This window comes from Coptis chinensis, chromosome 7 (genome assembly GCF_015680905.1).
Source record: "Coptis chinensis isolate HL-2020 chromosome 7, ASM1568090v1, whole genome shotgun sequence".
In the NCBI taxonomy this organism is placed as follows: domain Eukaryota; kingdom Viridiplantae; phylum Streptophyta; class Magnoliopsida; order Ranunculales; family Ranunculaceae; genus Coptis; species Coptis chinensis.
This window is the reverse complement of record NC_141462.1, coordinates 8,170,563-8,194,024: the sequence shown is the minus strand read 5'-3', so window position 1 is coordinate 8,194,024 and position 23,462 is coordinate 8,170,563. Positions and strand designations below refer to the sequence as shown.

General features: G+C 39.1%; 1 long non-coding RNA gene across 1 annotated transcript; it reads left to right on the top strand.

Moving 5' to 3' along the window:
• The first annotated feature begins 1,429 nt into the window (after positions 1-1,429).
• On the top strand, positions 1,430-3,965 carry LOC147485738 (uncharacterized). The gene is made up of 3 exons (XR_015200654.1): positions 1,430-1,681; positions 3,291-3,399; positions 3,680-3,965. It is a non-coding gene; the product is annotated as an uncharacterized LOC147485738 (long non-coding RNA).
• Positions 3,966-23,462: the final 19,497 nt, after the last annotated feature.

Genomic DNA, 23,462 nt, shown 5'->3' with positions numbered 1-23,462 from the left:
CTAGCAGTACCATCAAGTATATGGTAGCCCAAGCTAATAATATTTTATGATTATTTTTGTCATTTAACAAAAATATAGATATAGGATAAGCTTGCAGCTGTTTGTCTAGATTATCTTATCGTCTACAGTTCTGCACCTCTATCATACTCAGTCCATTATGGTTCTTGGCTAGATCCAACATTTGCAAGTTCTCTGTTTGTTTGGGTTTCTGCCATTTCCATTGGTCACAACCAAGGGACTTACGGCTGTAATGATATAACAACTTGTTCTGCCATTTCTTATGGAGCCTGCTGAGTGTCTTCTCTCACTGATTAGTTATACACTCTTCATCAAGCATTGTTTATTTTCTTCTATGAGGTTGTTATTAACCATAAGGTTTGTGAAACAATTTTGCAGAATGTGATTGATGGTGATTAATTTGTGCGAGCAGTTTTCAACATTGTCTCCTGTTGTGCAGAAGAAGAATGATGATGAGCTGGATGGAAGAACATCGTAGGAGATATTGAAGAAACTCGAGGACATGCTTCTGTGTATGCTTGCAAAACTTCGAAGAGATGAGAATTATCACATGATACCACTATGTAGAGTTCTATTACAAAAGAATCAGATATAAACTTCTGTGTAGACAAAAAAGTTCAAGCGGAGGTAATTCCTTTCATTATTGTAGAGTTTGCTATATGAAAGTATAAACCAGTTTTACTTCTGTTGAATATGAGAACTTCAAATTTACATAATATAGTTATATTTGGCTGAAAATGATCATTGAGCTTGATTTGTTCAGAATATCATGACAAAATTTCTTAGGATTTAACTTCTCAAGCTCTTCCAGAACAGACAATGATACATACCATAGATTGTTGCAAAGGTGTCTAGAAAGGGAGTTGCTATAGTAACTATTTTGTTATTAGTGAGAAATCTGGCATTGGGCTAGCTATTATATAGAGATCATAAGTAATCTGAATAAGCATTAGCTATAAGCATGACTTATTGTAGGTATTTATTTGCACCTACCTTGAGATATCCTGGATCATTTCTCCGTGGAAACAATGCAAGCATTGGGTAGCAAGATAAGGAGATATACCCTGCATCATGAAAACCAAATGGCTAAAAAATATGGGATCACTAATTATCATATACTTTTACCTCTTCTAACTTTTGGTGTTCACCTGTTTAAGATCAATAAATTTTAGCCGTGGGGCACTTTATTACAGTTTAGACTATGCATGCTCCTAGGCATTTCGATGCCATAAAACATCTTGCATTCATTACTTTTTTACTTCTTCTAATACAATTGCTGCTACTATGCAACTCTGAAAGCAAATTTAAAGAGTTGGAAAGGGAATTTTATGCAAGCTTCATATATGTTATGCCATCTCTGATTTTTTATTTTTATTTTTTTGTTAACAGTGTATATCCAAGAAATAAAGTTTGGAAGCAATGATTGTATGACATGTAGCTTGAGAGGTAACTATCAATATTTCATCCAATATTAAATCATTTTGTTTTCTGATTTTTATAAATTTATTTATTAACCTCTTCCAAATGAAATTTTGATTTTCTAATAAGAATGGAACCTTGGCTACAGTACAGGTGTAGTTTTTCTACCGAATTTTCATCAACAGTTTTCTGTTGCACACCATCAGGTTTTGCTCAAGGATGGGAGGGAAACGTGTCTGCAAGTGTGAGACCTTATTTACCCATTTTGATATTGTACATTCTATTTCCTTAAATCACAAATTGAGTAGTTATTATAAGCTTCCCGCCTATGTAATTTATGTCTTCCACGATTTAAACAGGGGGAATTAGTGATACCCCCACATTTAAAGATCTCTTTTGATGATACCCACCATCCCACATTTGAGGATCATTTGTGATAGCCCCACATTTGCAACTTCCGTCGGTCAACAGTTAGTTGACCGAGTCAAACCGTAAGAAAAAAACCCAAAAAACTCAAAAAAAAAAAATCGACCTAATTAAATAGTAGAGGTTACCAAAATACCCTTCCACATGCCAAAGTAAGGATAATACATACTATATAGCATCCATTATTTGAAATGCTACATACCATATACCATCCTTTTGAGCACCATTATCACTTGGTTCTTACCATTCTTACTAGAAGTTTTGGTCTGCCAAAGTAAGGATGATATATATATCATCCATTATTTGGAATGCTACATACCATATACCATCCATTATTTGGAATGCTACATACCATATACCATCCATTTGAGCACCATTATCACTTGGTTCTCACCATTCATACTGGAAGTTTTGGTCTGCCAAAGTAAGGATGATACATACTATATACCATCCATTATTTGGAATGCTACATACCATATACCATCAAATATTTTTTTTTTTTTTTTTTTTTTTTTTTTTTCTTACGGTTTGATTCGGTCAACTAACTGTTGACTAACGGAAGTTGCAAATGTGGGGGGGGTATCGCAAAAGAGATCTTTAAATGTGGGGGGTATCGCTAATTCCCCTGTTTAAATATCGATAGTGTTCTTTGTTGAAGCTCTATTTGAGACCGCCATGGTTCTATATTTCAAAATTGTAGAAATGGTTCTTTGATGGGTATTTCCGTAGCTTAGACTCTACATTAATCATTTAAACCAAAGAGTAAATTGAATTTTCTATTATACATATCATAGTTGATGTTAATTGCAATTGTTTGAAATGCTTCCATACCTTTGTCGGTTATTGTCATGAAAATGTTATGTATCTTGGAATGTTTCTCACACATTATAAACTTATGGAATGGTAGGAAGAATCTTAGTTTTACTTTTTATTTAAATAAAATTACATTAGACCTCAAAATCTTAAACTGGAATGCGTATGTAATTCTATTTTCATTTGTTAATGTAACTTCTATTTCTCATCAAAATAGTATTATATTATCTGACTTCAATTTACTATGTAAGATGTTTGCAAGTCAGTAACGGGCAGTTGAATGCTTAGCATTTTTTGGAGCTCTTAGACGTTGCGGTAGCTTTTGGTTGTCCTTCCTAATAATTAATAATATAGATTTTTGCTTTCTATGAAAGTTTGATTTTTTTTCCTATTCTTTAGTCATATTAATGGCTGTTTTTTTTATGTGTTCAGATGGTTTTAATTGTGAGTTTGACTGTTTAAGGAGTTGTCTCATAGAATGGTTCCATTAGTTTATCAGGCACTTTGTTACCTATGCTAGGGATGTCAGTCAGTATATGTAACAGTGACAAATGTGATAATCTATTTACTCTTGCATTTAAAATTTCTAATATTGTTTTCATCAATAATTTCAGCAGCTATAGAAGCTTAAAGAATTGAAGAACCAAAGGCACTCACTTGGAGGCTCTAGAAAAGTTGTACGGTGATTTGAAACAAGATCATTACGAGCCAACGACAAGCAAAGTGAGTCCAACATACTCTGTTTAACAAATATTATGGTTGTGATGTATATGATATATGCAGTTAGAACTACCACTAAATATATTTATTTGCATTTGGCAATATATTAGATACTAAATTCAAGGTTTAGGCTAGACATATTGGTAACAACATAATTTGGCACAAATACAAAACCGACATGTACACAATATGCATGTTTGTTATATATATAAGCACATAGCTTAGATTTTTTGTATAGACTTTTGAATTGGTGTGGTATATTGACCTTCTTTTGGCATTGCAGGATGAGTGGTAGAACAAACTCTAGGGATGCAAAGATCAGTGGTTAATCACATGGCCACTTTCAAGCAAGGTGCACAGCAGATATGTTCATGGTGCACAACGAATTGCAACTATTTATGGTCGTACAAATACCAAACAATGAAGGATCACCGCAGAAAACAATTATATTATGTGGTATACCATAGAGAGTGATTAGACTATGCAGATAGTTTTTTTGTATGAAAAAGCAAAAAAAAATTGTACACTTGAACGAGTTTTTGGAGTATGTGAGAGTTTAGGACTACTAATGACATTTAGTTATGTAAATGTATTGCTCTCTATGTGAAATGTGAAAGAGAAATATAAAGTTGAACATGCGGAATTTTGTCGTATTTTTGTGCCTATTGATATTTTTGTGTATTTACTTATCCTACTGATATGTTCAATGGCAATGGCAGTTCATTTTTGTGTTTCCAATGATCATCTTCTCTTTACTTCTTCAAGCTTTTTAGTCTTCTTTTAACTTTATGTTCTTTTCAAGGCAAGTTAGAAGTTTGCAACTACTCTTCAACATCAAATATCTCCTCTTTCACCAAGTTGCAAGCATCACAACCCTTACCTTATCTTTTCTTTCATGACTGGGATTGCATCACACTATCATTAGGTGAGGTTCTTTAGCTAGCTATGCATAAATAATAGGAAAATAAATGACCATTGATCGATATAAGACCATGTTAAGTTCTTAGTGATGTCCACGTCTTAAAAGTTATAACTCATGTAATTTTCGTTCACTCAGAAACTTTGAATACAATGGTTTGCTAACATTGTTAAATAACATGTGAGAACTTTCTTACATTTAAAATTGTTTTTCAATAACATTCATTTTTCTCCATTGTTATATTAACAAGTTTGGGATTAATTTGAAAGGAATCGAACTTATAATCTTCAGTTAATTATATTTGTAACTTCATAATGTTACTGTTTCGACAAAAGCTAACGCTAGGAACTATATATATATTATACAAATGGGGTTAAGCACATCAACCAAAATTAAAAGCCTGAAAATTAACAGGCCTACACATAATGGGTTTAAGAATAGCAAGCCCGACCACAGGTCAAGCTGCATGGCTAGTATATACTACACACCTATACTATAAGAAATGAAGAAAATAATTTACCATAACTCAAAAAATAAACACAAACAAATATACTTATTACAAAAATGCATAATAGTTGAAGAATATCGACTTCATATAAAAACATATTCTTTATTATAGTGGCATATAATTTACAATAGACTTTAGTATTTTAAACTCATTCAAATCTTAAGCCTACACGAGCCTTTAATTTTTGACATTTAATCATTCAAAAAAAAAACTTGATTAGACCACCTAGAGGCCGCCTAGGCCCGCCACCAATTTTTTAAACGACTTCAGCCTAGGCGAGTCAGTTGGGCACCGCCTAGGCGGCCGCCTAGACTGATTTTTAGAACAGTGATGAGAAGAGAGGAATTTGTGGACAAGTTTGTCCACAAATAGCAGCTTCTCATTGGTCCAAACCATTTTCGGGGCACATAAACAGTTTTTTCGGGCAGAATAAACAGTTTTTTCCGACACTAACTCCACCAATCAGCACTTGCTGTCTTGTGGACAGCAAATATTAGCCTCTCCACAAAGTTATTCTGTATATGAGAACCGACCAAATAGATGCATTCTTACGTGGATTTCCAAAATTGGGCCTATGGGTAGTCACCAACCAAAAAGCCCACCATACAAAATAAAACAGCCCAAATTAATATAATACAATGGTCCTAATTACATAAACAAGTGGCCCAATAATATTTCAAATAAAGCCCAAAAAAATAGGGTTTCACAAAGCACACACAGTATCAAAGTGTCTGATGGCCTTGTCGTGGTTCCGGCCACGGATCACGTTAGTTTGGAGATATTGGGGGCGAATTTGTCTACCAGGGAGTTCACATTTTCCAGCACCGTAACCGACCATGTTCAGATGGAGTACAATGCCAACTGCATGTGATAAAATGTCTGGTTATACAAACAAGGTTACCAAATGTGAGGGAGTGATATTTTCAATCAGGAATATCAAGCATGTGCTCGGCATGGTGGAAATACCACATTGACCTACATCATAGACTCACATCAGGGAGCTGCGGGATCGCTCCAGAACAGATCGCATCACCCCGCAAATCGTTCTACATCAAGACTCAGCCTATCTTCTAGAAGCAATCATGACTAGAGCTACACTGACACAAATCATTGCCGCAAGCTACTTACCCCAGCTGCTAACCTTCATAATTACGACAGGCCTATCAAGACAGTTCTCACACGCCTTCTCAATCTCCACCCTACATTTTGTGTTAACCTTTACACGTGTTGGATGGAGACATACTTTCACCACCTATAAATACCTCCCCTATGAACTATGCCAGACCTGATTCTGCTCTCCCCTGAGAATCAAGAGTAAGATACGTAGGCAGTTCGCTCATAGAACGAACTCGGTCATTCCAACAATCAATCCCTTTTCCCCTCCTTACCTCATATGTAAAGGAAAACCAAATCACACCTTTACATTGGCGCCGTCTGTGGTTTCGATTACTTGAGAAACTACCTTTACAAAAACCAACAACCTCAAGCCCACGAAGCATGGCAAGCCTCGAAGCTCAAGTCCAAAGCCTAGCCAACCATATACGTCTAACAAATGAGAACATCTCCTTGCTCACGCAGGAGAACGCTGCTCTACGCGCACAAGTAGACGCTCAATAACAACCTGCTGGCAATGTAGCTGAGAATGGCATCAATGAAGTTAATCAACAGATTAACGAACTGTCACAGAGGATCGGTCAGAGCACAATACGGAAAGACGCCACTCAGATAGTTTAGAAAATGCTCAAAAACGTATCACGCATCTCCGTTCACCGCCGAGGGCCTCTCCTCAAGATTTCGTCCAGCCATGCTTCCCCATGTATGATGGCAGCACATGTCACGGCCAACACGTGGATCGCTACATTCAAAGCCTTGCACTTTACAGTGCACAGGAGTTCGATCATCTTAATTGTCGTCTGTTTCTCGCCAGTCTCAAAGATGGCATACTCGATTGGTTCTTTTCACTCGAGCCGGACTCGATAAAGACCTTCGAGCAACTTACCGACCAGTTTGCTAGTCAATACGACCACAACAGACGTAAAAAGCTGATCTCGATTCACTTTTCCAGCTCTCATTCGGCGAGGATAAGACTATTCGCCAATTCCTAGGTCATTTCAAAGTTGAACTGTTAGGCATGGAGAGCGGTCTTAAAGAGTCTTTTACCGACCACGCCTGTCGCGTGCGCAACACCGACCTATCCAGGTCGCTGATGAAGGAGCGTCCCGAAACATTGTCCGAGCTATACACTCGAGTTGACAAGTACATCAAGCTGCAAGAAGTATTGGAGCGTTAACGCCTACTAGAGAAACAAGAAGTAGCAGCTATCTCCGACAGCGACCCGCCTACAAAAAAGCATCCCCGACAACAAGAACAGAAGCCTAGAAACAGAACAAACAACAATCGTGAGTTCGCTGTTCTTACACGATCTCCTAGTTACATACTGGACAAGATCAAGCAAGACGCATATTACCGACCTGACATTCGACAACCGGCAGATCGCCAAGACAAGCCATACTACGCTTTTCACCGAGCAAAGTGTCACGAAACCGATGCGTGCTGGGGGCTAAAACATTACATCCAGAACCTCATCGAATCGGGGCATATCAAACAATACACCAATATCGCTGACGGCAATCTGCGCCACAAGCTCATGGTCCGCAAGGCACGCAGTAGGTCTCCACCTCGCCATGATCGCTTTAACGCTCAAGCTCGCTCCCATAGCAGAGGACGTCCCAGAGACCGCTCCCGTCATAAGCGACGTCAACACTTGTCAGATCGTGACAGTAATGGAACCATTCATATGATCACGTTTCCAGATGATTCAGTAACATCTTCCAGAGAGAAAAGACGGCGCGTCGGCACCCTTCAAGAAGCTTACCATTTCTCTTCTCAAGCAGCACCCGCTCCACGCAGTTCGGGTCGCAGCTCAGGTGATATCACCTTTACGGAGGCCGACCTCAACAAAGTTTGCCTCCCGCACAACGACGAACTGGTAGCCCATGTCAAAATCAGTGATTGGACAGTCAAGCGCATTCTGATCGACCCTGGTAGCTCGTGCGACATCTTGTTCTACCATACCATCCAAGAGATGAACCTGCCCAAATCAGTCTTCATAGATCCAATCGCCTCCCTCTACGGGTTTAATGGCTCCAGAGCCGACCCCATTGGTGATATCATACTCCCAGTCTCAGTGGGATCTAGAGAGGACAAAGTCAGCTTCAACACGCATTTCAGCGTCCTGGACATCAAGTCCTCCTAGATGGCGTTGGATCCATCAAATGCACGCTATACCATCAACACTGCATCAAGTTCTCTGTTTTCCAGGCCCTAGGGGCATGATGGAGCTTCCCAGCAATCAACTCAAAGCTTATCATTGTAATCAAATCCTCTCAGCGAACAAGATTGCTGACTCACCCATCAGTACAAGGAACGAGCCCACTAGCTACATAATGGCCAAAGACTTGGTCGCCGAGGTCAGTGCCAAGGCACCAAAACAGAATGCTGGGGGCTCCAATAAGAAGGCCCATTCGTCTGCACAGGCCCCAAAGGTCGCTAAAGCAGTTCTTGATCCACTAGTCAAGACCTCAAAGGTCGTTCCAGCAGACGTTGCTCCATCTGTTCAACCCCCAAGGATCACCCCACCCTATCTTATACAACCAACACAGTTTCAGAAGTTTACTCCAGCCGCTGTTATCACAACCACAGAGGTCGCACCAGGCCCTGTTGTTGTAACCACAGAAGACTCTTGATATATGCTTGGAGAACACTACTTAGAGTTTTGAACTCTCTAAATTGGTGCAAAAGCAATCAAGGTTCCTTACTCACGATCTTCGTTTCGTAGAGTTTGAATAAGGATTCGAACTAACCTAAAGCTTAGAACAACTAAAAATTAGATGTTACAATAAAGGGAAATTAAGGAGTAAGGTTCTAATATAAATGTTAAATTTTTCCTTCCTACACAAACATTAATAAAAACATTAACAATGAAAACATGCACTTAATACCGAAATAGAAATTTGAAAGAGAAGTTGGAAAGTTAATCCTCCTCATGTGAAACTATCATTAGTGTTGATTTGAAAAAGGTTTTGATTCTTCCTAGACTCATAGACAAGTCCCTAATGGAAAAATAGATTTGATCCCTAGCATGCATGGCTCACTAAAAAGCTCATACATGCTAGCAAGTGAAACCAAACAATGACTTATCTCTAAGCTCATTGCTTGATTCCTAATTAAACTCTACACCAACTACCATTTTGGGGTAGGATGTAGAGTTAGTTGTTCTTCCTAAACCTACCAAACCAACAACAATTGGTTTACCCTCACATGAGTTAGATTAACTCCCCAAAAGGGAAGTTAGCTCATGATCCTTGGGACAAGGACTTATGAACTAAGAAAAACACAAAAGAGAAAGAGAGAGAGAGAGAGAAGAAATATCAACAACCAAACTCACTTCTATTATTTTCTAGAAGAACAAGTGTTCCTCCATTAAAACTATTACAAGCTTTTTTAATAAAAACAAAAACTAACTTCTCATTTTCACTAAGGAACTAAAATAATGCCATGTGAGGAAAATAAGTCAAGGGAGTAAATGGGGTGTCCCCACATTTGTCTAATTTCTTCTCCATTTGAGAGAAATCTCATTTCCTCTCACGTGAATTATCAAACCACATTGATTCATTTTTATCTACCACATTAAAACAAAGTGACACCTTGCCTTTTTCACTATTAACACCTAATCTAATTTATTACATGCAAGGTATCAACTTTGCACCAATAATTTGTTATCTTTGTCTTGACATGCTCCATGATTGATGACTCATCCAATCTTGTGGCCCCGCATAGTGGGTCCATGTGCAGTCTAGTGGCGGACCGGTATTTTGGGCAATGTTACAATTTCCCGTCTATGCGTAGAGTTCATCATACGATTAATACGAGCATCTCTCGTGGTCGCATTCGAGTCCCGGGTTCGAGAGGTAGGAGCTTTGGAAGTTTGATGCTTACGTGTGGATTTGGGAGAATTCAGTATATACGTTCCTCATGCTTTATTTCAGGTTTAACCAATATTTCCATGTTTCTTGCAAATACCGCAAAAGTATGAAAACATATTTATTTCATGATTATTAAACACATAATTAACCAAATTTATATGTCTCAATGGGGTTTCATAATACACTTTTGGGTGCTTATCACATTACCCCAAAAAGCACTTTGCTTGTCCTCAAGCAAAGAAGAGACACTAAAATAGATAAGTGGCCAAAATATGTGTAGTCCTAAACTAATTCGTTTAGCAGAGCGGTTGCATTGACCATATGCAACAAGGCCTTAAACCACTAGGAATTCCCTAGTAGGCGAGTTATAGCCCCGTGAGAGTTTTCCAAAAAAGATACTCACAAACTTCATTTATACTACAACGACTTCGATGTGTAAACTTCGTTTCTTAAATTAATCTCGGATATCCATACATCTCCTTAGCGGGGAATGAGGATTTATTTCTTTGAAACTCAAGTTAATATGTATTCAATAATTAAAACATCTACATATGATTATTCATGCGATTGAACTTTTCATTGAAATATACTAGCGTAGAGTTTTTCGGATCCCTTGGAGGCGTACCTAAATGGGTTCTCCGCGGTGTATGTGTCGAAACACAAATTCACTCAAAAAATTTTCCACTCAGGTTTTGTTAACTCTAGTGTGCAGTGGGCACACGTTTCCTTACATCTCAATGACAGTCAGAGGAGTCGATGTCGATCAATCACGTCTACTACTTATTATCACACCACCCTACTCCTAATTGAGCTAGAGGTCTTTATTAGGTATTGTGGAGCTTAGGTGATAGTGTACAAGAAAATGGAAATGGATAATCAAAATTTACGAGTATGAGAGAATAGGGTCTTCATATATTTACACTAGAGAAATCCTTGTTTCCTTTCCTTCTTCTAGATGAGTTTTTCCAACCTTGTTCTTAAGCCTCACGGATCTTCGATTTTTTTTTATATATATATATATATATATATATATATATATATGGCTTAAGAACATGATTCTATTTTTCTTTCTGAAGCAAGTGGCGACTTATATTTAGGACAAGTCTTTCTCTTTATTCTTTCCACATTTCATCCTATTTCTCATACTCATCACTTAGGTAGGTTCTTTCATTTGGTTTAATAAATGGGTAAGGAATTTTTGGTGAAAGTGAAAGGTTTGATGAACGGTTCAGTGGAGTGACTAGCGGTAATATTTGTAACAGGTATGAATTTTTAGCTATGTCAATCCAAAGAAGGCCTAAATTCTCGCCTAGGGTTCGAGTGGTGATCAAGTAAGTAGATGCGTAATTTCCTCTAATCGGAAAAACTACTCCTCTGTGTCATCACACACAAATCACTCATATCAAGGCTTTTGGTTAGATTCTCACAGGATTTATAGTTTAAGTAACTAACCGTTGGTTCCATAAACTTACTGCTATGTACCATCAATGATACTCAGTACATGAATATTCATGAAAAGATGTATAAACTATTGCATACATTATTATCTAAAGTTTCTTAAAACAAATCCTAATTAGGATACTAATGTGAGATTTCTAGACAATTTTCATCATTGAAAAGGAAACAAGACTTTGTCACTAAGTACAATTATTAATATGAAAATAAAACTATATATAGGCTACAAGATGCCTAATTTTTTGCTCTGAGGTTTAAAGCACCCCAAACAGAATGATGCTTAGTCCTCGAAGGATCAATAATTAAAGAGAGAAAGTACCGAGAACCGTGGAGCAAAATTAGGGCTAGATTCTTTGGAATAGAGAGGTTGGAGATCATAATATATTATTCAGAAAGAACAAGAAAATGTTCAATAGCACACTAAACATAGCACACGAAATAATGAACCATAGCATACGAAACATGAAAAACTATAGCACACCAACAGAAGGTTTAGCTAGATATATGTACAATGGCAAACTCAAGTTTACCATCCAGCAGGACGTGAAGGTCTGGCGTCCTCTTTAAGGAAATGCATTTCCTTAGCATCGCGCCAATAGATAATAGTTTGCCAAATTTCTGCCCATTCTTTGTCTCCAGATTCCCTCAAATTGGTCTTCATCTTTTCGTCCTTTGGGTAACATCAAACATGCTTCAGGTATCGAGCGGGACGCTTCCATTGACGAAACCTCAATGAGCGAATGATTCTGTTTGATGGGCACATGGAATCTACCTTGACCCAGTCATGAAAAGTGGCTGCAAACTGTGGGAAATGTGTCTTCATGATCCGCTGCGGTGGTGGTAAAAGTATATCTTGATCCGAAAAGTGCGCGAGCTCGTTTTTTAATTTTGGAGATAACACAACCTAAAATGTTAAATAATGCATGACCCGAGCTAGTGCACTGAATACTGTATAAGCGACCTCATTGGCGGTAGAAAAATGCCAATCTCCCATAATGTTTAGGATTACAAATAACATGGCAGTCCCCCATGTTCATGGTCATGCTTACTAATGGAATGGTGATGTTTGCGCCATGGCACATGGCCATCTCCTTCTCGTTTGATCTCAAGACCATCACCATAAGAGTCGCGAAATGCTTGCCATTGAAAGGGCGGTAAGAATTATGATAGATGTCTTTGCCAAGATGCGGCGGGTTCGTGGTATGGAAGGTCCAAAGATAGAGCAAGTTGTTGTTGAGAAAAGATATGAGGTGTGTCACCAAATCGGATTGTGAATCCGTCTAAGTAGAAACCATGCGCATGGTTGAATCTTTGGTGTGTCATCCATATTAGCATAAAAGTATCGCAGCCAAACTTGGAGAATAAGTTTGGTCGGGTTGAAGAATTAGGGAAGACCACCCAATGTTTGTGATGTAATCATGGAAGAGATGGCCATAGGCATTGGAATCCATCATAGACTGAAAGGATTGCTTTCGGGGAATGAGTTTGGGGGAGGTACCATGGATGATGAAGATGCAATGTTTGATGAAGATGCCATGGTGGATGAAGTAAAGAAATGGATAACGATCTGAGGCAAATTTGGATGGAAAAATGAGTATGTAAGAAAATAGACCCTCACGTAGCACATGTTAAAATTATATTAGTCACAATGGAAATGATGACAATCCTATTAAGCATTGCATACAAAAAAGACAAAAAGATAAGACAAAATACATAGTAAAGGCGGAAAAATGTAATAACATAGATGATTATATACTTATTGACTTAGTAATATCATGGATTCTTATATTGCTCTTGGAGATGCATATTTTGCACCAAAGCTGTTTTAGGTCTTCTATTTGTTGGCGGTTTGCATCTGAATGTCCCCTTGGCTAGCGAGAGTACAGTTTGATTTTCCATTAGGAGAGCATGATTTTGCAAGAATTGAGAATGATTTTCTAAGATCTCCTCTGTTCACATCATCGTTGCTTGACGATCTTGGAAATCTCGAAGAGTTGTGATGATGATATTCGACAAGCGTGTAGTTCCCTCAAACCACGATGAAGAAGTTTAATGCCTTCCATGGGATTAATAATATTGAGCATGGCATTTTCATCAAATAAATTGTCGAATTTGAGCTTGGGGTGTTACGCTCATCTATCGAGTATCGGGGTCCAAAACCAGCGGAATAGTCTGTTTGAAGTACCTTTATATATGCTCTTTGAAGGGGTGTCTGGAGAAATTATTGGATAACCCCAACGCATCATAATCTGCGTAACCAAAGTGGGTAGAAGCTTCACGACCTTCTTGTTTTCTTGGTGATTACGTTCGAGGTGTTGGATCGGACAAAAGTCATCTCTTTGAGTTTGCAAAATCCAAAGTAGGTGAAGTTGAGGCTTTGTGACTTCGGTTTGGTGTGATGTACCTACCACATTATGTCCCTGACCCGATGGAGCACAACCGTTGATTCTGTTTCAAAAGCGTTGAAGAACCATGTGATGTGTATTTTCGGCGTTGCCATGAGATCGGTAGCTTCATGATAAAGTTTTTCGCGGAATCGAATGATGACTCTTGAACAAAGGGACTCTGGGTTTTATTGGGATTTGAAGTATGTCGGAGATCATTTCCTTATTCAATTCAATCGTTGTCCATAGGCATTGAAGTAGAATTTTCCATCTTCATATCCGCTAAATTGGTAGAACATCAAAACCAATTCTCGAGAATAACTAGCTCTTGAATGATATAGAAGAGCGTCCATCCAGCGACGATATGATTTGGTGTCAAAATAAGGAGAAAACCGGCCTTCTTGAAAGTTTTTATGTAGTCTTTCTGCTGCGTTATTTTTTTCTTGGTTGAGCCATTCTTGAAGGAAGGATAGTGAAAATTGTATGAATAAGAATGGCTTAAAAAGAAGAGATTTATAGGCAATCTATGAGGCTATACCAATCGGAGTTCAAGTGTATTTAATGACCCATGTGATTATGTACAAACATCATAGGGGATCCATAGTAAGTCTTTGTCATGTCGGATATCCAAATACAATTAATGAGATGGTTTAATGTTTAGAAAATACGGAGGAAAGTTTCGCGGGGTAGTTAAACTTACGTAATTTCAGAAATGATGATCATAACTTCGGTAATAGAATATGGATAGAATAATCGAGCTGCATGTGTGACAAGTGTTATATGTACCTTGTAGCGTGCGCGATTTTCTCTGAACACTATGTGTATCCATTAATTATTTTGGTGAGTGTTGGATGGCCTTTCTTTGTTATGGTTTGTTTATTTATTTACTTATTATTATTATTATTATTATTATTATTTTATTTTTTTTAGAGAGGAAAAGACAACTAATATACACAAATATTTAATACGGTACTTCTCCAATTAATATGTAACCCGTACAAATGTGGGAGAATTATTTAACACACCATACTAATATACAAAATGAAAATCAGAAAAAAGAAAATGGTTACATAGATCTAGATGTTCTGGATCATGTTGTGCATGAGTGACAAGAGAATAATGATAAACACTGTTATCACGATTAATGTGATAGCCCATTCGCGTTGCTCCTTTTCCCATCGCTCTAGTTTATTCATTATGTTCAAGAAATTGAAAATTTGTGAAGAAGAATGTGTGAAGAGTGAGAGAAGGGAATGAGTGAAAGAGGAAAGGAAAGTTGTATTTATAACTTGATTTCTGACCCTTGGGCATCTGACCGTTTGGATCAGTCCGTTGGGTTCTGACCGTTGGGCTTTGAGAGTAGGCCCAATGAATCAATGAGCAAACTCATATTTTTGAAGTACTATATTCGCATAAATAATTTCCCATTTCAAACCGTCTGGAGATACAAAATTATGAGAAATCAACCGATATATAATAATTTAGCGCTAAAAAATAAAAATGCAATGCATAAGGGAAATAAATGACATAGTCATTTCTAAACCAAAGGAAATAAGCGACTCTTGTGAATCCTCGGGTTAGCGAGAAGATGAACCGGGTTTCTAATCTTGACTCTGACGAACTTAATTTGGCCGAAATGGTGTGCGGAATGTGGCCTATAGGCGTAGCAAGCCCGATCTTGGAATTCTTGCTGATTTGCCATCATCATTTCTGGAATTGGCCTTGGCGATTTCTCATTTCTTCTTTGGAATTCATTAGGGAAGTAATCATCTCTTCTAGCGAAGAAACATCCTGCGCATACTAGAATTCATGTTCCTCAAGGCATCCATAGGAGTATTGATTGGTAGCATGGTATCTTCATTAAAAGCGATCGCGGTGGTGAAGGAGGAGGAGGAGATGCGTTATCATGCTCAATGTCATCTCTAGCTTGGGTCCCAATGGTCTAAAACACAAGTCTCAAAAATTCCAAAATTCTCGAAAGACCTTGTTTCAATGAAAGGAGTAGCATTTGGAACCCAAAGTTAAGCATAAGTTGGGTAACAAGTACTGACAAGAGGGTGACCTATTTGACGGTGGTCGTAAGAATATGGCCCGGAAATGGACCATATAGAAAGTGTGCTTCCTCTCTGTAGGATCCACGGCAAGTGCAAGAAAGTCTTGTTCACGTCGGATGTCTTTGAAGTTCCAATGGCGTTGTCGCCCGACCATTGAGTGGCGGCTAATTGGTTACGTCGGCGAATCTTTGGTACACACCTGATTCGAGCGATGTTGTACTCCCCTCGAGAAGCGTGTCAAATATCAAATCCCTCGTTAGCCGGATACTCGACAATAAGTGGTCGGGCTATCGAGTTAATCGGAATCTGCGCGGTATTCGAAATCAACTCCAGTGTGAGTTCACGTTCCATCCCATCCGCCGTAATCCAAAATTCATCACCCCGGAAACCTCCATTGTTGTAAAATTTTAACACCAATTCTTCGGAATATTGAGCTGGAATTCGATGCAATAGATATTCCCACTCTCTACTAGCAATTTCCTCTTCGAAAAATGGGTGAAACATCCCGGAATTATAGAGATTTGGGAAATTTCTCTCAACTGTAATTCGTCTTCGTGCTGCCATAGTGCGGTGTAAATTAAATTTTTATGTTGCAAATAGCAAGAGGAGGTGGAGGAGATGGTGCTGGAGGAAGGGGGTTGAGGTTGGTGGAGTTTGGCCCGCGTGTGCGGATCGAATTCACTGCTGGTATGCCGCGCGCGCGAGTGGATTATGAGGGGACCAAGATCCGTTTTTTGTGGAAGAAGAAGTGAGGGGGGTGGACGCGTGAGTGCCCCGCGCGTGGGCTTTGTACCCGGATCTTCGGTTTTTGGGTCGGGTCAAAAGTTTGGCCCAAGTACAAATGAATTACAGAAATTTCTCTTATGTCCCGAAATGTTCCGAAATTTCAAACGTGGAAATTCGATTCGTTTCAACTCTGAATTTAACGAATGAGATATCGAAACGATCAGTATTAAAAATGCCATCCACTAGAATATGAAAAATCACATTCAAACATCATTTTTTTTTTGTTTTGGTTTTTATTTATTTATACTTTTATATACAAATGTACAAGTCGAGAAGAACGTGTCAACAACACCGGAAATCCAAATAAAACAACACATCACAACAGCTTAACTCAGGCAACTTTCATGTCGCTGCAAAGGCGAACCCAATCAACCCGGTGTGGCTTATCCTTTATGTTTTGGGGCCTAGGGTTTAGGGCCGGTACCATCCTTGACCAATGTGCGATGGTCTAATAATAATATTACCCTTAGTACATATGGTATAGCCTCAAACCGCCCGAAAGCGATCCATAGAAAACTGAGCGGGGTTGGTTATTGGTGGAATCAATTGCCGTCTGAACTAGGAAATGTCGATGGTGCATATCCGCGACTCTCTTTGGGCACCATCTTTGGGTGCTAATAAAACAAAAGCAGTATATACATGTTGAGTCTTTTAGCGTCGGATCCTCAAGGCGAATGTGAGTCTTTTAACGTCGGATCCTCAAGGCGAATGTGAATCCCAAGAGAATCGACGGGGGCAACGGACGACGGCGAAGTTTATCTGTTGAGCTGGTGTCGGACAAAATATACCTTATACGGCTCATCTCGGATAAAAGATCAAGACACAGACGAGAAAGGAGTTTGGCGGTTCATACACCACCCCATCCTTTTTAAACCGCCGCTTTCGAGCAAAAGTACTACGACCATTACCAATTCGAGATGGGTGAGATTTGGACCAAATGATGAGTTGGAGTTAGCGAGGAAGAGAATAGAAAAGGGGAGGAGAAAGAAGGAGTTGAAATTTTTGGTACCCATTGTTTTCACGGGGGACGCGTTTGCTCGATTATCGAGAAGACATTTATACTCGGTTTGAAGTAGAGTTTTTTGTGGACTAAGGTTCGCTTGCAACCACACACTCTAGGGATTTTTAGAAAAGAAAATAGAAGAGGGCCTGGCTACCCTAATGGCATACTTTTCCTGTTTAAATATATGGAAAGAAGTACACCGGTGAATCTATTAGTGCGTGTAAACTGGATCATTTAGAAGAGTCTCTTCGACATCACGGAGAGCGCAACTCATGATAATGTTTAAAAGTGCTGGCCATTTACTTGAAATTCGCTACCATCATTTACGTTTTTCCGAGATAGCCCCATAAGGGGTGACAAAGACGATGAAAGGACCGGACCATCGAGTTTTTAATTTTCACGGAAAAATGTGTAATCTTGAGTTGTACATCAAAACTTTTTGACCGACTTTGAACTCTTTTTTCATAAATATGTGCTTGTCATGCACTCTTTTCATGTTAGCTTTATAGGATTTCGAGAGATCATAGGCATCACTCGAATTTCCTCAAGCTCATTTAACTGCAATTTTCTCTTTTCGCTTTGCGTTAGTGTTATAATTTAGGCTTTTGATGGCCCATAGAGCCGCGGTGCTCAAGTTCAACCCAAGCAAATGACAAGGTTTTCCAAAAGCGAGGCGATCACGGAGACATCCCTATAGGTGTCTTAAAAGGCATTACTGTATGCCCACAAGGCATTAGATAATCGTAGAGACCGATCTTTCCTAGATGGATTGATAGTTTTTCAAAATGGATTTTATTTCTCGATTAGAGACTTCTACTTGACCAATTTGGTTTGAGGATGATACGGAGTTGCCACTTTGTCGCGTGACTCCATATTTCTTTACTAATGATTCAAAAATTTATTGCGAAATGTTTTCCCCGTCACTAATTATAGCTTTTGGAACACCAAATCGAGAGAAAATATTTTCTTTTACAAACAAAAGCGACCGTTTTATGATCGTTAACCACGACATGACAATGCCTCGATCCATTTTGACACATAGTCAACTGCTACAAGTATGTATAGGAAGCCATGAGAATTTGGAAATGGACCCATGAAGTCGATGCCCCATACATCAAAGATTTCCACAATTAGAATGGGATTTAAGGGCATCATATTGCGTTGAGTAATGCGACCTAGCTGGCGGCGATTTATTGCATGCTTTGCAATGCTCATGTGCATCTCTAAACGGTGTTGGCCAATAAAAACCACATTGTAGAACCTTGGCGCGGGTTTTCTTACCACTAAAATGACCACCACAAGATTGTTCATGGCGGAAGGATAACACATCGTTGTGTTCCCGGTCGGGGAATCTGGCGGCGGATTAGTTGGTCTAAACAATACTTGAAAAGGTAGGGATCATCGAAATAGAATTTCACGATGGATAAAAACTTTTTCGGTCATTCTGAGACCAAGATAAAGGAACTTCCTCGGTAACTAAGTAATTTACTATGTCTGCGTACCAAAGGGATGAAAAAATAGAGTACAAGTGTTCATCACGGAAAGGAATCCGCGAGTTTAGTTTAGTATCAGTATCAACATCACTGACAAGTCTTGATAAATGGTCTGCAACCACATTGTCGCTACCTTTTTTATCTCTAATTTCGAGAGTAAACTCTTGCAAAAGGAGAATCCATCGGATCAACCTTTGTTTTGCATCTTTTTTCGCTAAGAGATAACGAAGTGCCGCATGATCAGTGTAGACAATAGTTGGAGAACCCACTAGGTAAGGCCGAAACTTATCTAGCGATATACAACGGCGAGAAACTCTTTCGGTGGTGGTATAGTTACGTTGAGCTTCATTAAGGGTTTTACTCGCATAGTAAATGACAACCGGCTTATCTTCCGGCGTTGCCCTAATACGACTCAATAGCATAATTAAATTTCGCGTCACACATTAATTCAAAAGGTTTAGACCAATCGGTGGTTGAATTATGGGGCGGTAGTTAATCGCGGTTTTAATACCTCAAAGGCTTGTTTGCAACCTGGCGAAATCAAAAGCGGCATCTTTAAGGGGAGATTGGTTAAAGGTCTAGCAACCTTTGAGAAATCTTGAATAAATCTCTATAGAAAACTGCGTGTCCTAAGAAAGCGTGAATGTCTCGAACTGTTTTTTTGGTGTAGGAAGTGAAGCAATTTTTCAATTTTAGCTTTGTCGACTTCGATTCCGTCCTTTGAAGCGATATGTCCTAAAACTATTCCTTTAGTAACCATGAAATGGCATTTTTCCCAATTAAGAACAAGGTTTTCTCTTTCTGGCGTGTAAAGACCTTTTCAAGATTTGATAAACGACTATCGAAAGAATCTCCATAAATTGAGAAGTCGTCCATGAATACTTCCATAAACCGTTCAACCATATACTGAAAATATGAAGCATGCGCGTTTGAAAGTACCGGGTGCATTGCAAAGGCGAAAGGCATTCGATCTATATGCAAATGTACCAAATGGGCAATTGAGCGTTGTCTTTTCTTGATCGGCCGAGGGTCTATGACTATCGAAAATAACTGAATAACCATCAAGAAAGCGGTAATAGGCATGACCGGCTAAGCGTTCGAGCATCGATCGATGAATGGAAGTGGAAAGTGATCCTTACGGTGACAACATTAAGTTTCGCGATAGTCGATGCATATTAAGCCATTTCTTTGGGATCTGGCGGAAGTGCATTCATCTTTATCATTTCGCTTTAAGCTGTAATGCCAGATTTCTTTGGAACTACGTTAATACGGGACTCACCCAAACACTATCGGAGATAGGGTAAATAATACCGCATCTAGTAATTTTAACACTTCCCTCTCGGACCACATCTTTCATTGTAGGGTTTAGGCGTATTTGTGGTTCGCTTGGCGTCTTAGCATTTTCTTCAGGTGTATCGCGATGGGTGTACACATTAGGTTCAATGCCTTTAATGTCATCGAGGGACCATCGATAGCGAGCGATGTTGTTGAATGACATTAATTAAGCGAGCTTCACGATCGTCGGTTAATTGTGAAGAAATAATAAGCGGGTGGCGACCATCGGCATCAAGATATGCGTATTTTAATTCGAAGGAAGAGGTTTTAATTCGAGGGGGGGGTGAGTGGGTATTAAAGATTCTTGAGGAAGGTCATCATCCATGTAGTAAAAGCAGTTGATGATCATCGAGTTACTAGACATCACTTTGTTGTAGGGTCAAATAATGGTATGCCCGACTCTAATAACTCATTTTACTTCTTGTGTATAATCATCGTCCTCAAACTTCGAATTAAGCTAAAGGAAAGAAATTGGTACACTTCATCTTGAGGAAAAGAGTTTGTAAAATACTTCTTTGCGGAATCTTTGTCAACCCCGATGTTGACCTCACCATCAATGTCGGGGCTCACGGAAGTTGTTTCATCAACTTGAACACATTCACCTCGACCGAAAGATTTCGAAGGACATGGTCATGGAACCATCTCGACGGTTAATAAGAGCATTAGCGATGGCGAGGCGGACGTCCTAAGATGATAGGAATGGAATCACATGCCACTTCTATATCCAAAAATAACAAAGTCGACGGGATAGAAGAAATCTTGGACTTTTACGGGGCGTTTTCCACAATTCCTTTTGGATACTTTATGGAGCGATCGCTAACTGTAGAGTCATGGTGGTAGGTTTAAGTTCATGAAGACCTAGTTGTTTAAATAAATAATATGGAAGTAAGTTCACACTAGCTCCTAGGTCTACAGTAGTGCGATGGCCGTGTATTTGTCACCTAAGGTGCATGGAACCGTTGGTCTACCGGGGTCCTTGTATTTTACTATACCATTGTGTTGGTAATGGGAAGCTTGTTGATGAGGCGCGCTTGTTGAGGAACATTAGTTCTCTCTTTTTGTGGTGCACATATCTTTCAGAAATTTTGCATGTTTTGGTAATAATTTTAAGGCATCGAAAAGGTAAGTTTATTGTTAAATTTTGAAAAGTCTCGAATTTCACCAAAATTGTCATCAGGTTTATTCTTTGCCAAAGCGTCGGGAAAGCGGTGCCTTAGGGCGAATTTGGCAAAAGGGTCTACTTGCTTGTTTCCTACATTTGGAGGTGTTGACTTTGTTGAATCTGGGGAATCTTAGTAGGTTCATTATTAGAAATAGATTCCTTGGAACCCTCCTTTTCTTTTGGTTGATCATCGGCATCGTATCGATTGTCGACAATTTTTCCGGATCGTAGAGTAGTGATTGCATGCACCTCACCTTGGTTGGGGTGCTTATACCGAGGCATTGGTGAGTTCAAAGGTTTGTGTTTTTTTGGTTTAGGGTTGGAATTGCTTGTGCATGAAAGGAAACCGCTTTTCGACTCTTTTCTTGCGCCCAATTCTTTGAAGTGATTGTTGGATAGGCGTTAAAATTTGAGACTGTTGGTTCATGTAAGCCAAGAAAGTCTCATTTGTCCTATCCGTAATGGTTGGTAGCGAGTTATTACTGCAGTAGTAGTTCTCGATTATTGCTTAGAAGTTGTTGATTATAGTTGGGATTTGGATTAGCTGAAACAAGGGCGGTTGGTGCGATAATTAGCATTGGGATTATTTTGAAATTGACCTTGTTGGTATTGTTGATTATTTCCTTGGCGGTATGGAATAAAATTATTGGTAGGTCGAGCAGGTGGATTAAGCGAAACCGGGAGGAGCCCCCATTTGTTGGTTATTTTGGCCTTAGCCCGAAATTCGGATGTTGTCTCCACGGTGCATTGGGAATGTTGAATGCACATGCCTCCTCCGCTTGTTGAGTAGGGAAGCATATAACAAAGGGACAATATGCATCGGGATGATCAAGACTAAGACAAAGGACACAAGGAGGCCGGTGTCAGCGTTCATGGTGGTTTTGGTAGTTGATCGTTTACTTGAACTGCAAGGGCATCTACTTTTTAGTTAGGGATTCTATCAAATTTTTATTTCGGGGATCGGGTTTTACCTCAAAAATAGATGTGGCTTTTGTAACGGTATCCTTTGATGATCTAGGCGACTTCGGTGTTACCCGGTGTGTACCTTTTTTGGCTTGTTTTTCAAGAAAAGTATAAACCGGTAGCTCCTTTGTCCATGAAGCAACCTCCGTTCATTATATCAAGAGTTTCTTTTTGATGATCGAGAAAGACCATTAAAGAATGAGCGAACAAGGCGACTTTTCTAGTTGGTGATGAGGACATTCTAATGAAGATCGATAAAAGCGACTCCATGCTTCGTAAAAGGATTCATGAGGATTTTGACGAAAAGAATTGAATTTTACGAAGCATTTCGGTTGTTTTCTTCGAGTGTAAAAGCTGAAGCATGAAAGCTTGAACTAGTTTATTCCATGTGTCTATGGATTGTGATTGTTGTCTGCTAGCGGATTGATGCTTTTTTCGCTAAAGTGAATGGAAGCGATCGAAGCAAGAGTTGTTCCTTAGAGGCTATTTGGATGATGAAATGTTGTTGCCACTTGTTGAAGCTACGAAGATGATTATGCGGTTTTCGTGCTCCAAACCATGAAATATTGGTAACAAACTGAAAGCGTTTGGTGGGATCTGAAAATCACCGACAATGTCCTCAAGTTTGATCACGCGGGGAAGAAGGTCCTTTCTGTAATGCGATTATAGAAGTCCGAGAGGGGCTTCTCTGGCTGGTGTAGGATCGTCGGCCATAATGACGAAGTTGATGGCGGCGAAGGATTGTGATGAAGGTAATTAGCGAGAAGAAGAACAATTTTTATGTGAGAACTTACGCCAATTGCTTATCGTATTTTTTCGGCGATAGGTATGTTCAATTTCTTTAGTGGAACCGGACCTTAATCTCATGCAAGCATAAAATTAGATCTAACTTACGGAAGGAATTATGAGGACTCGAATTTTATTATTATCTTAAGCATTAGGGTTGAACAACATATGCCTAAGCTCTTTGCTAGCGTAGCGATGAAGCTAGGAATCGTGTGCATAAACCAACGGCCAGT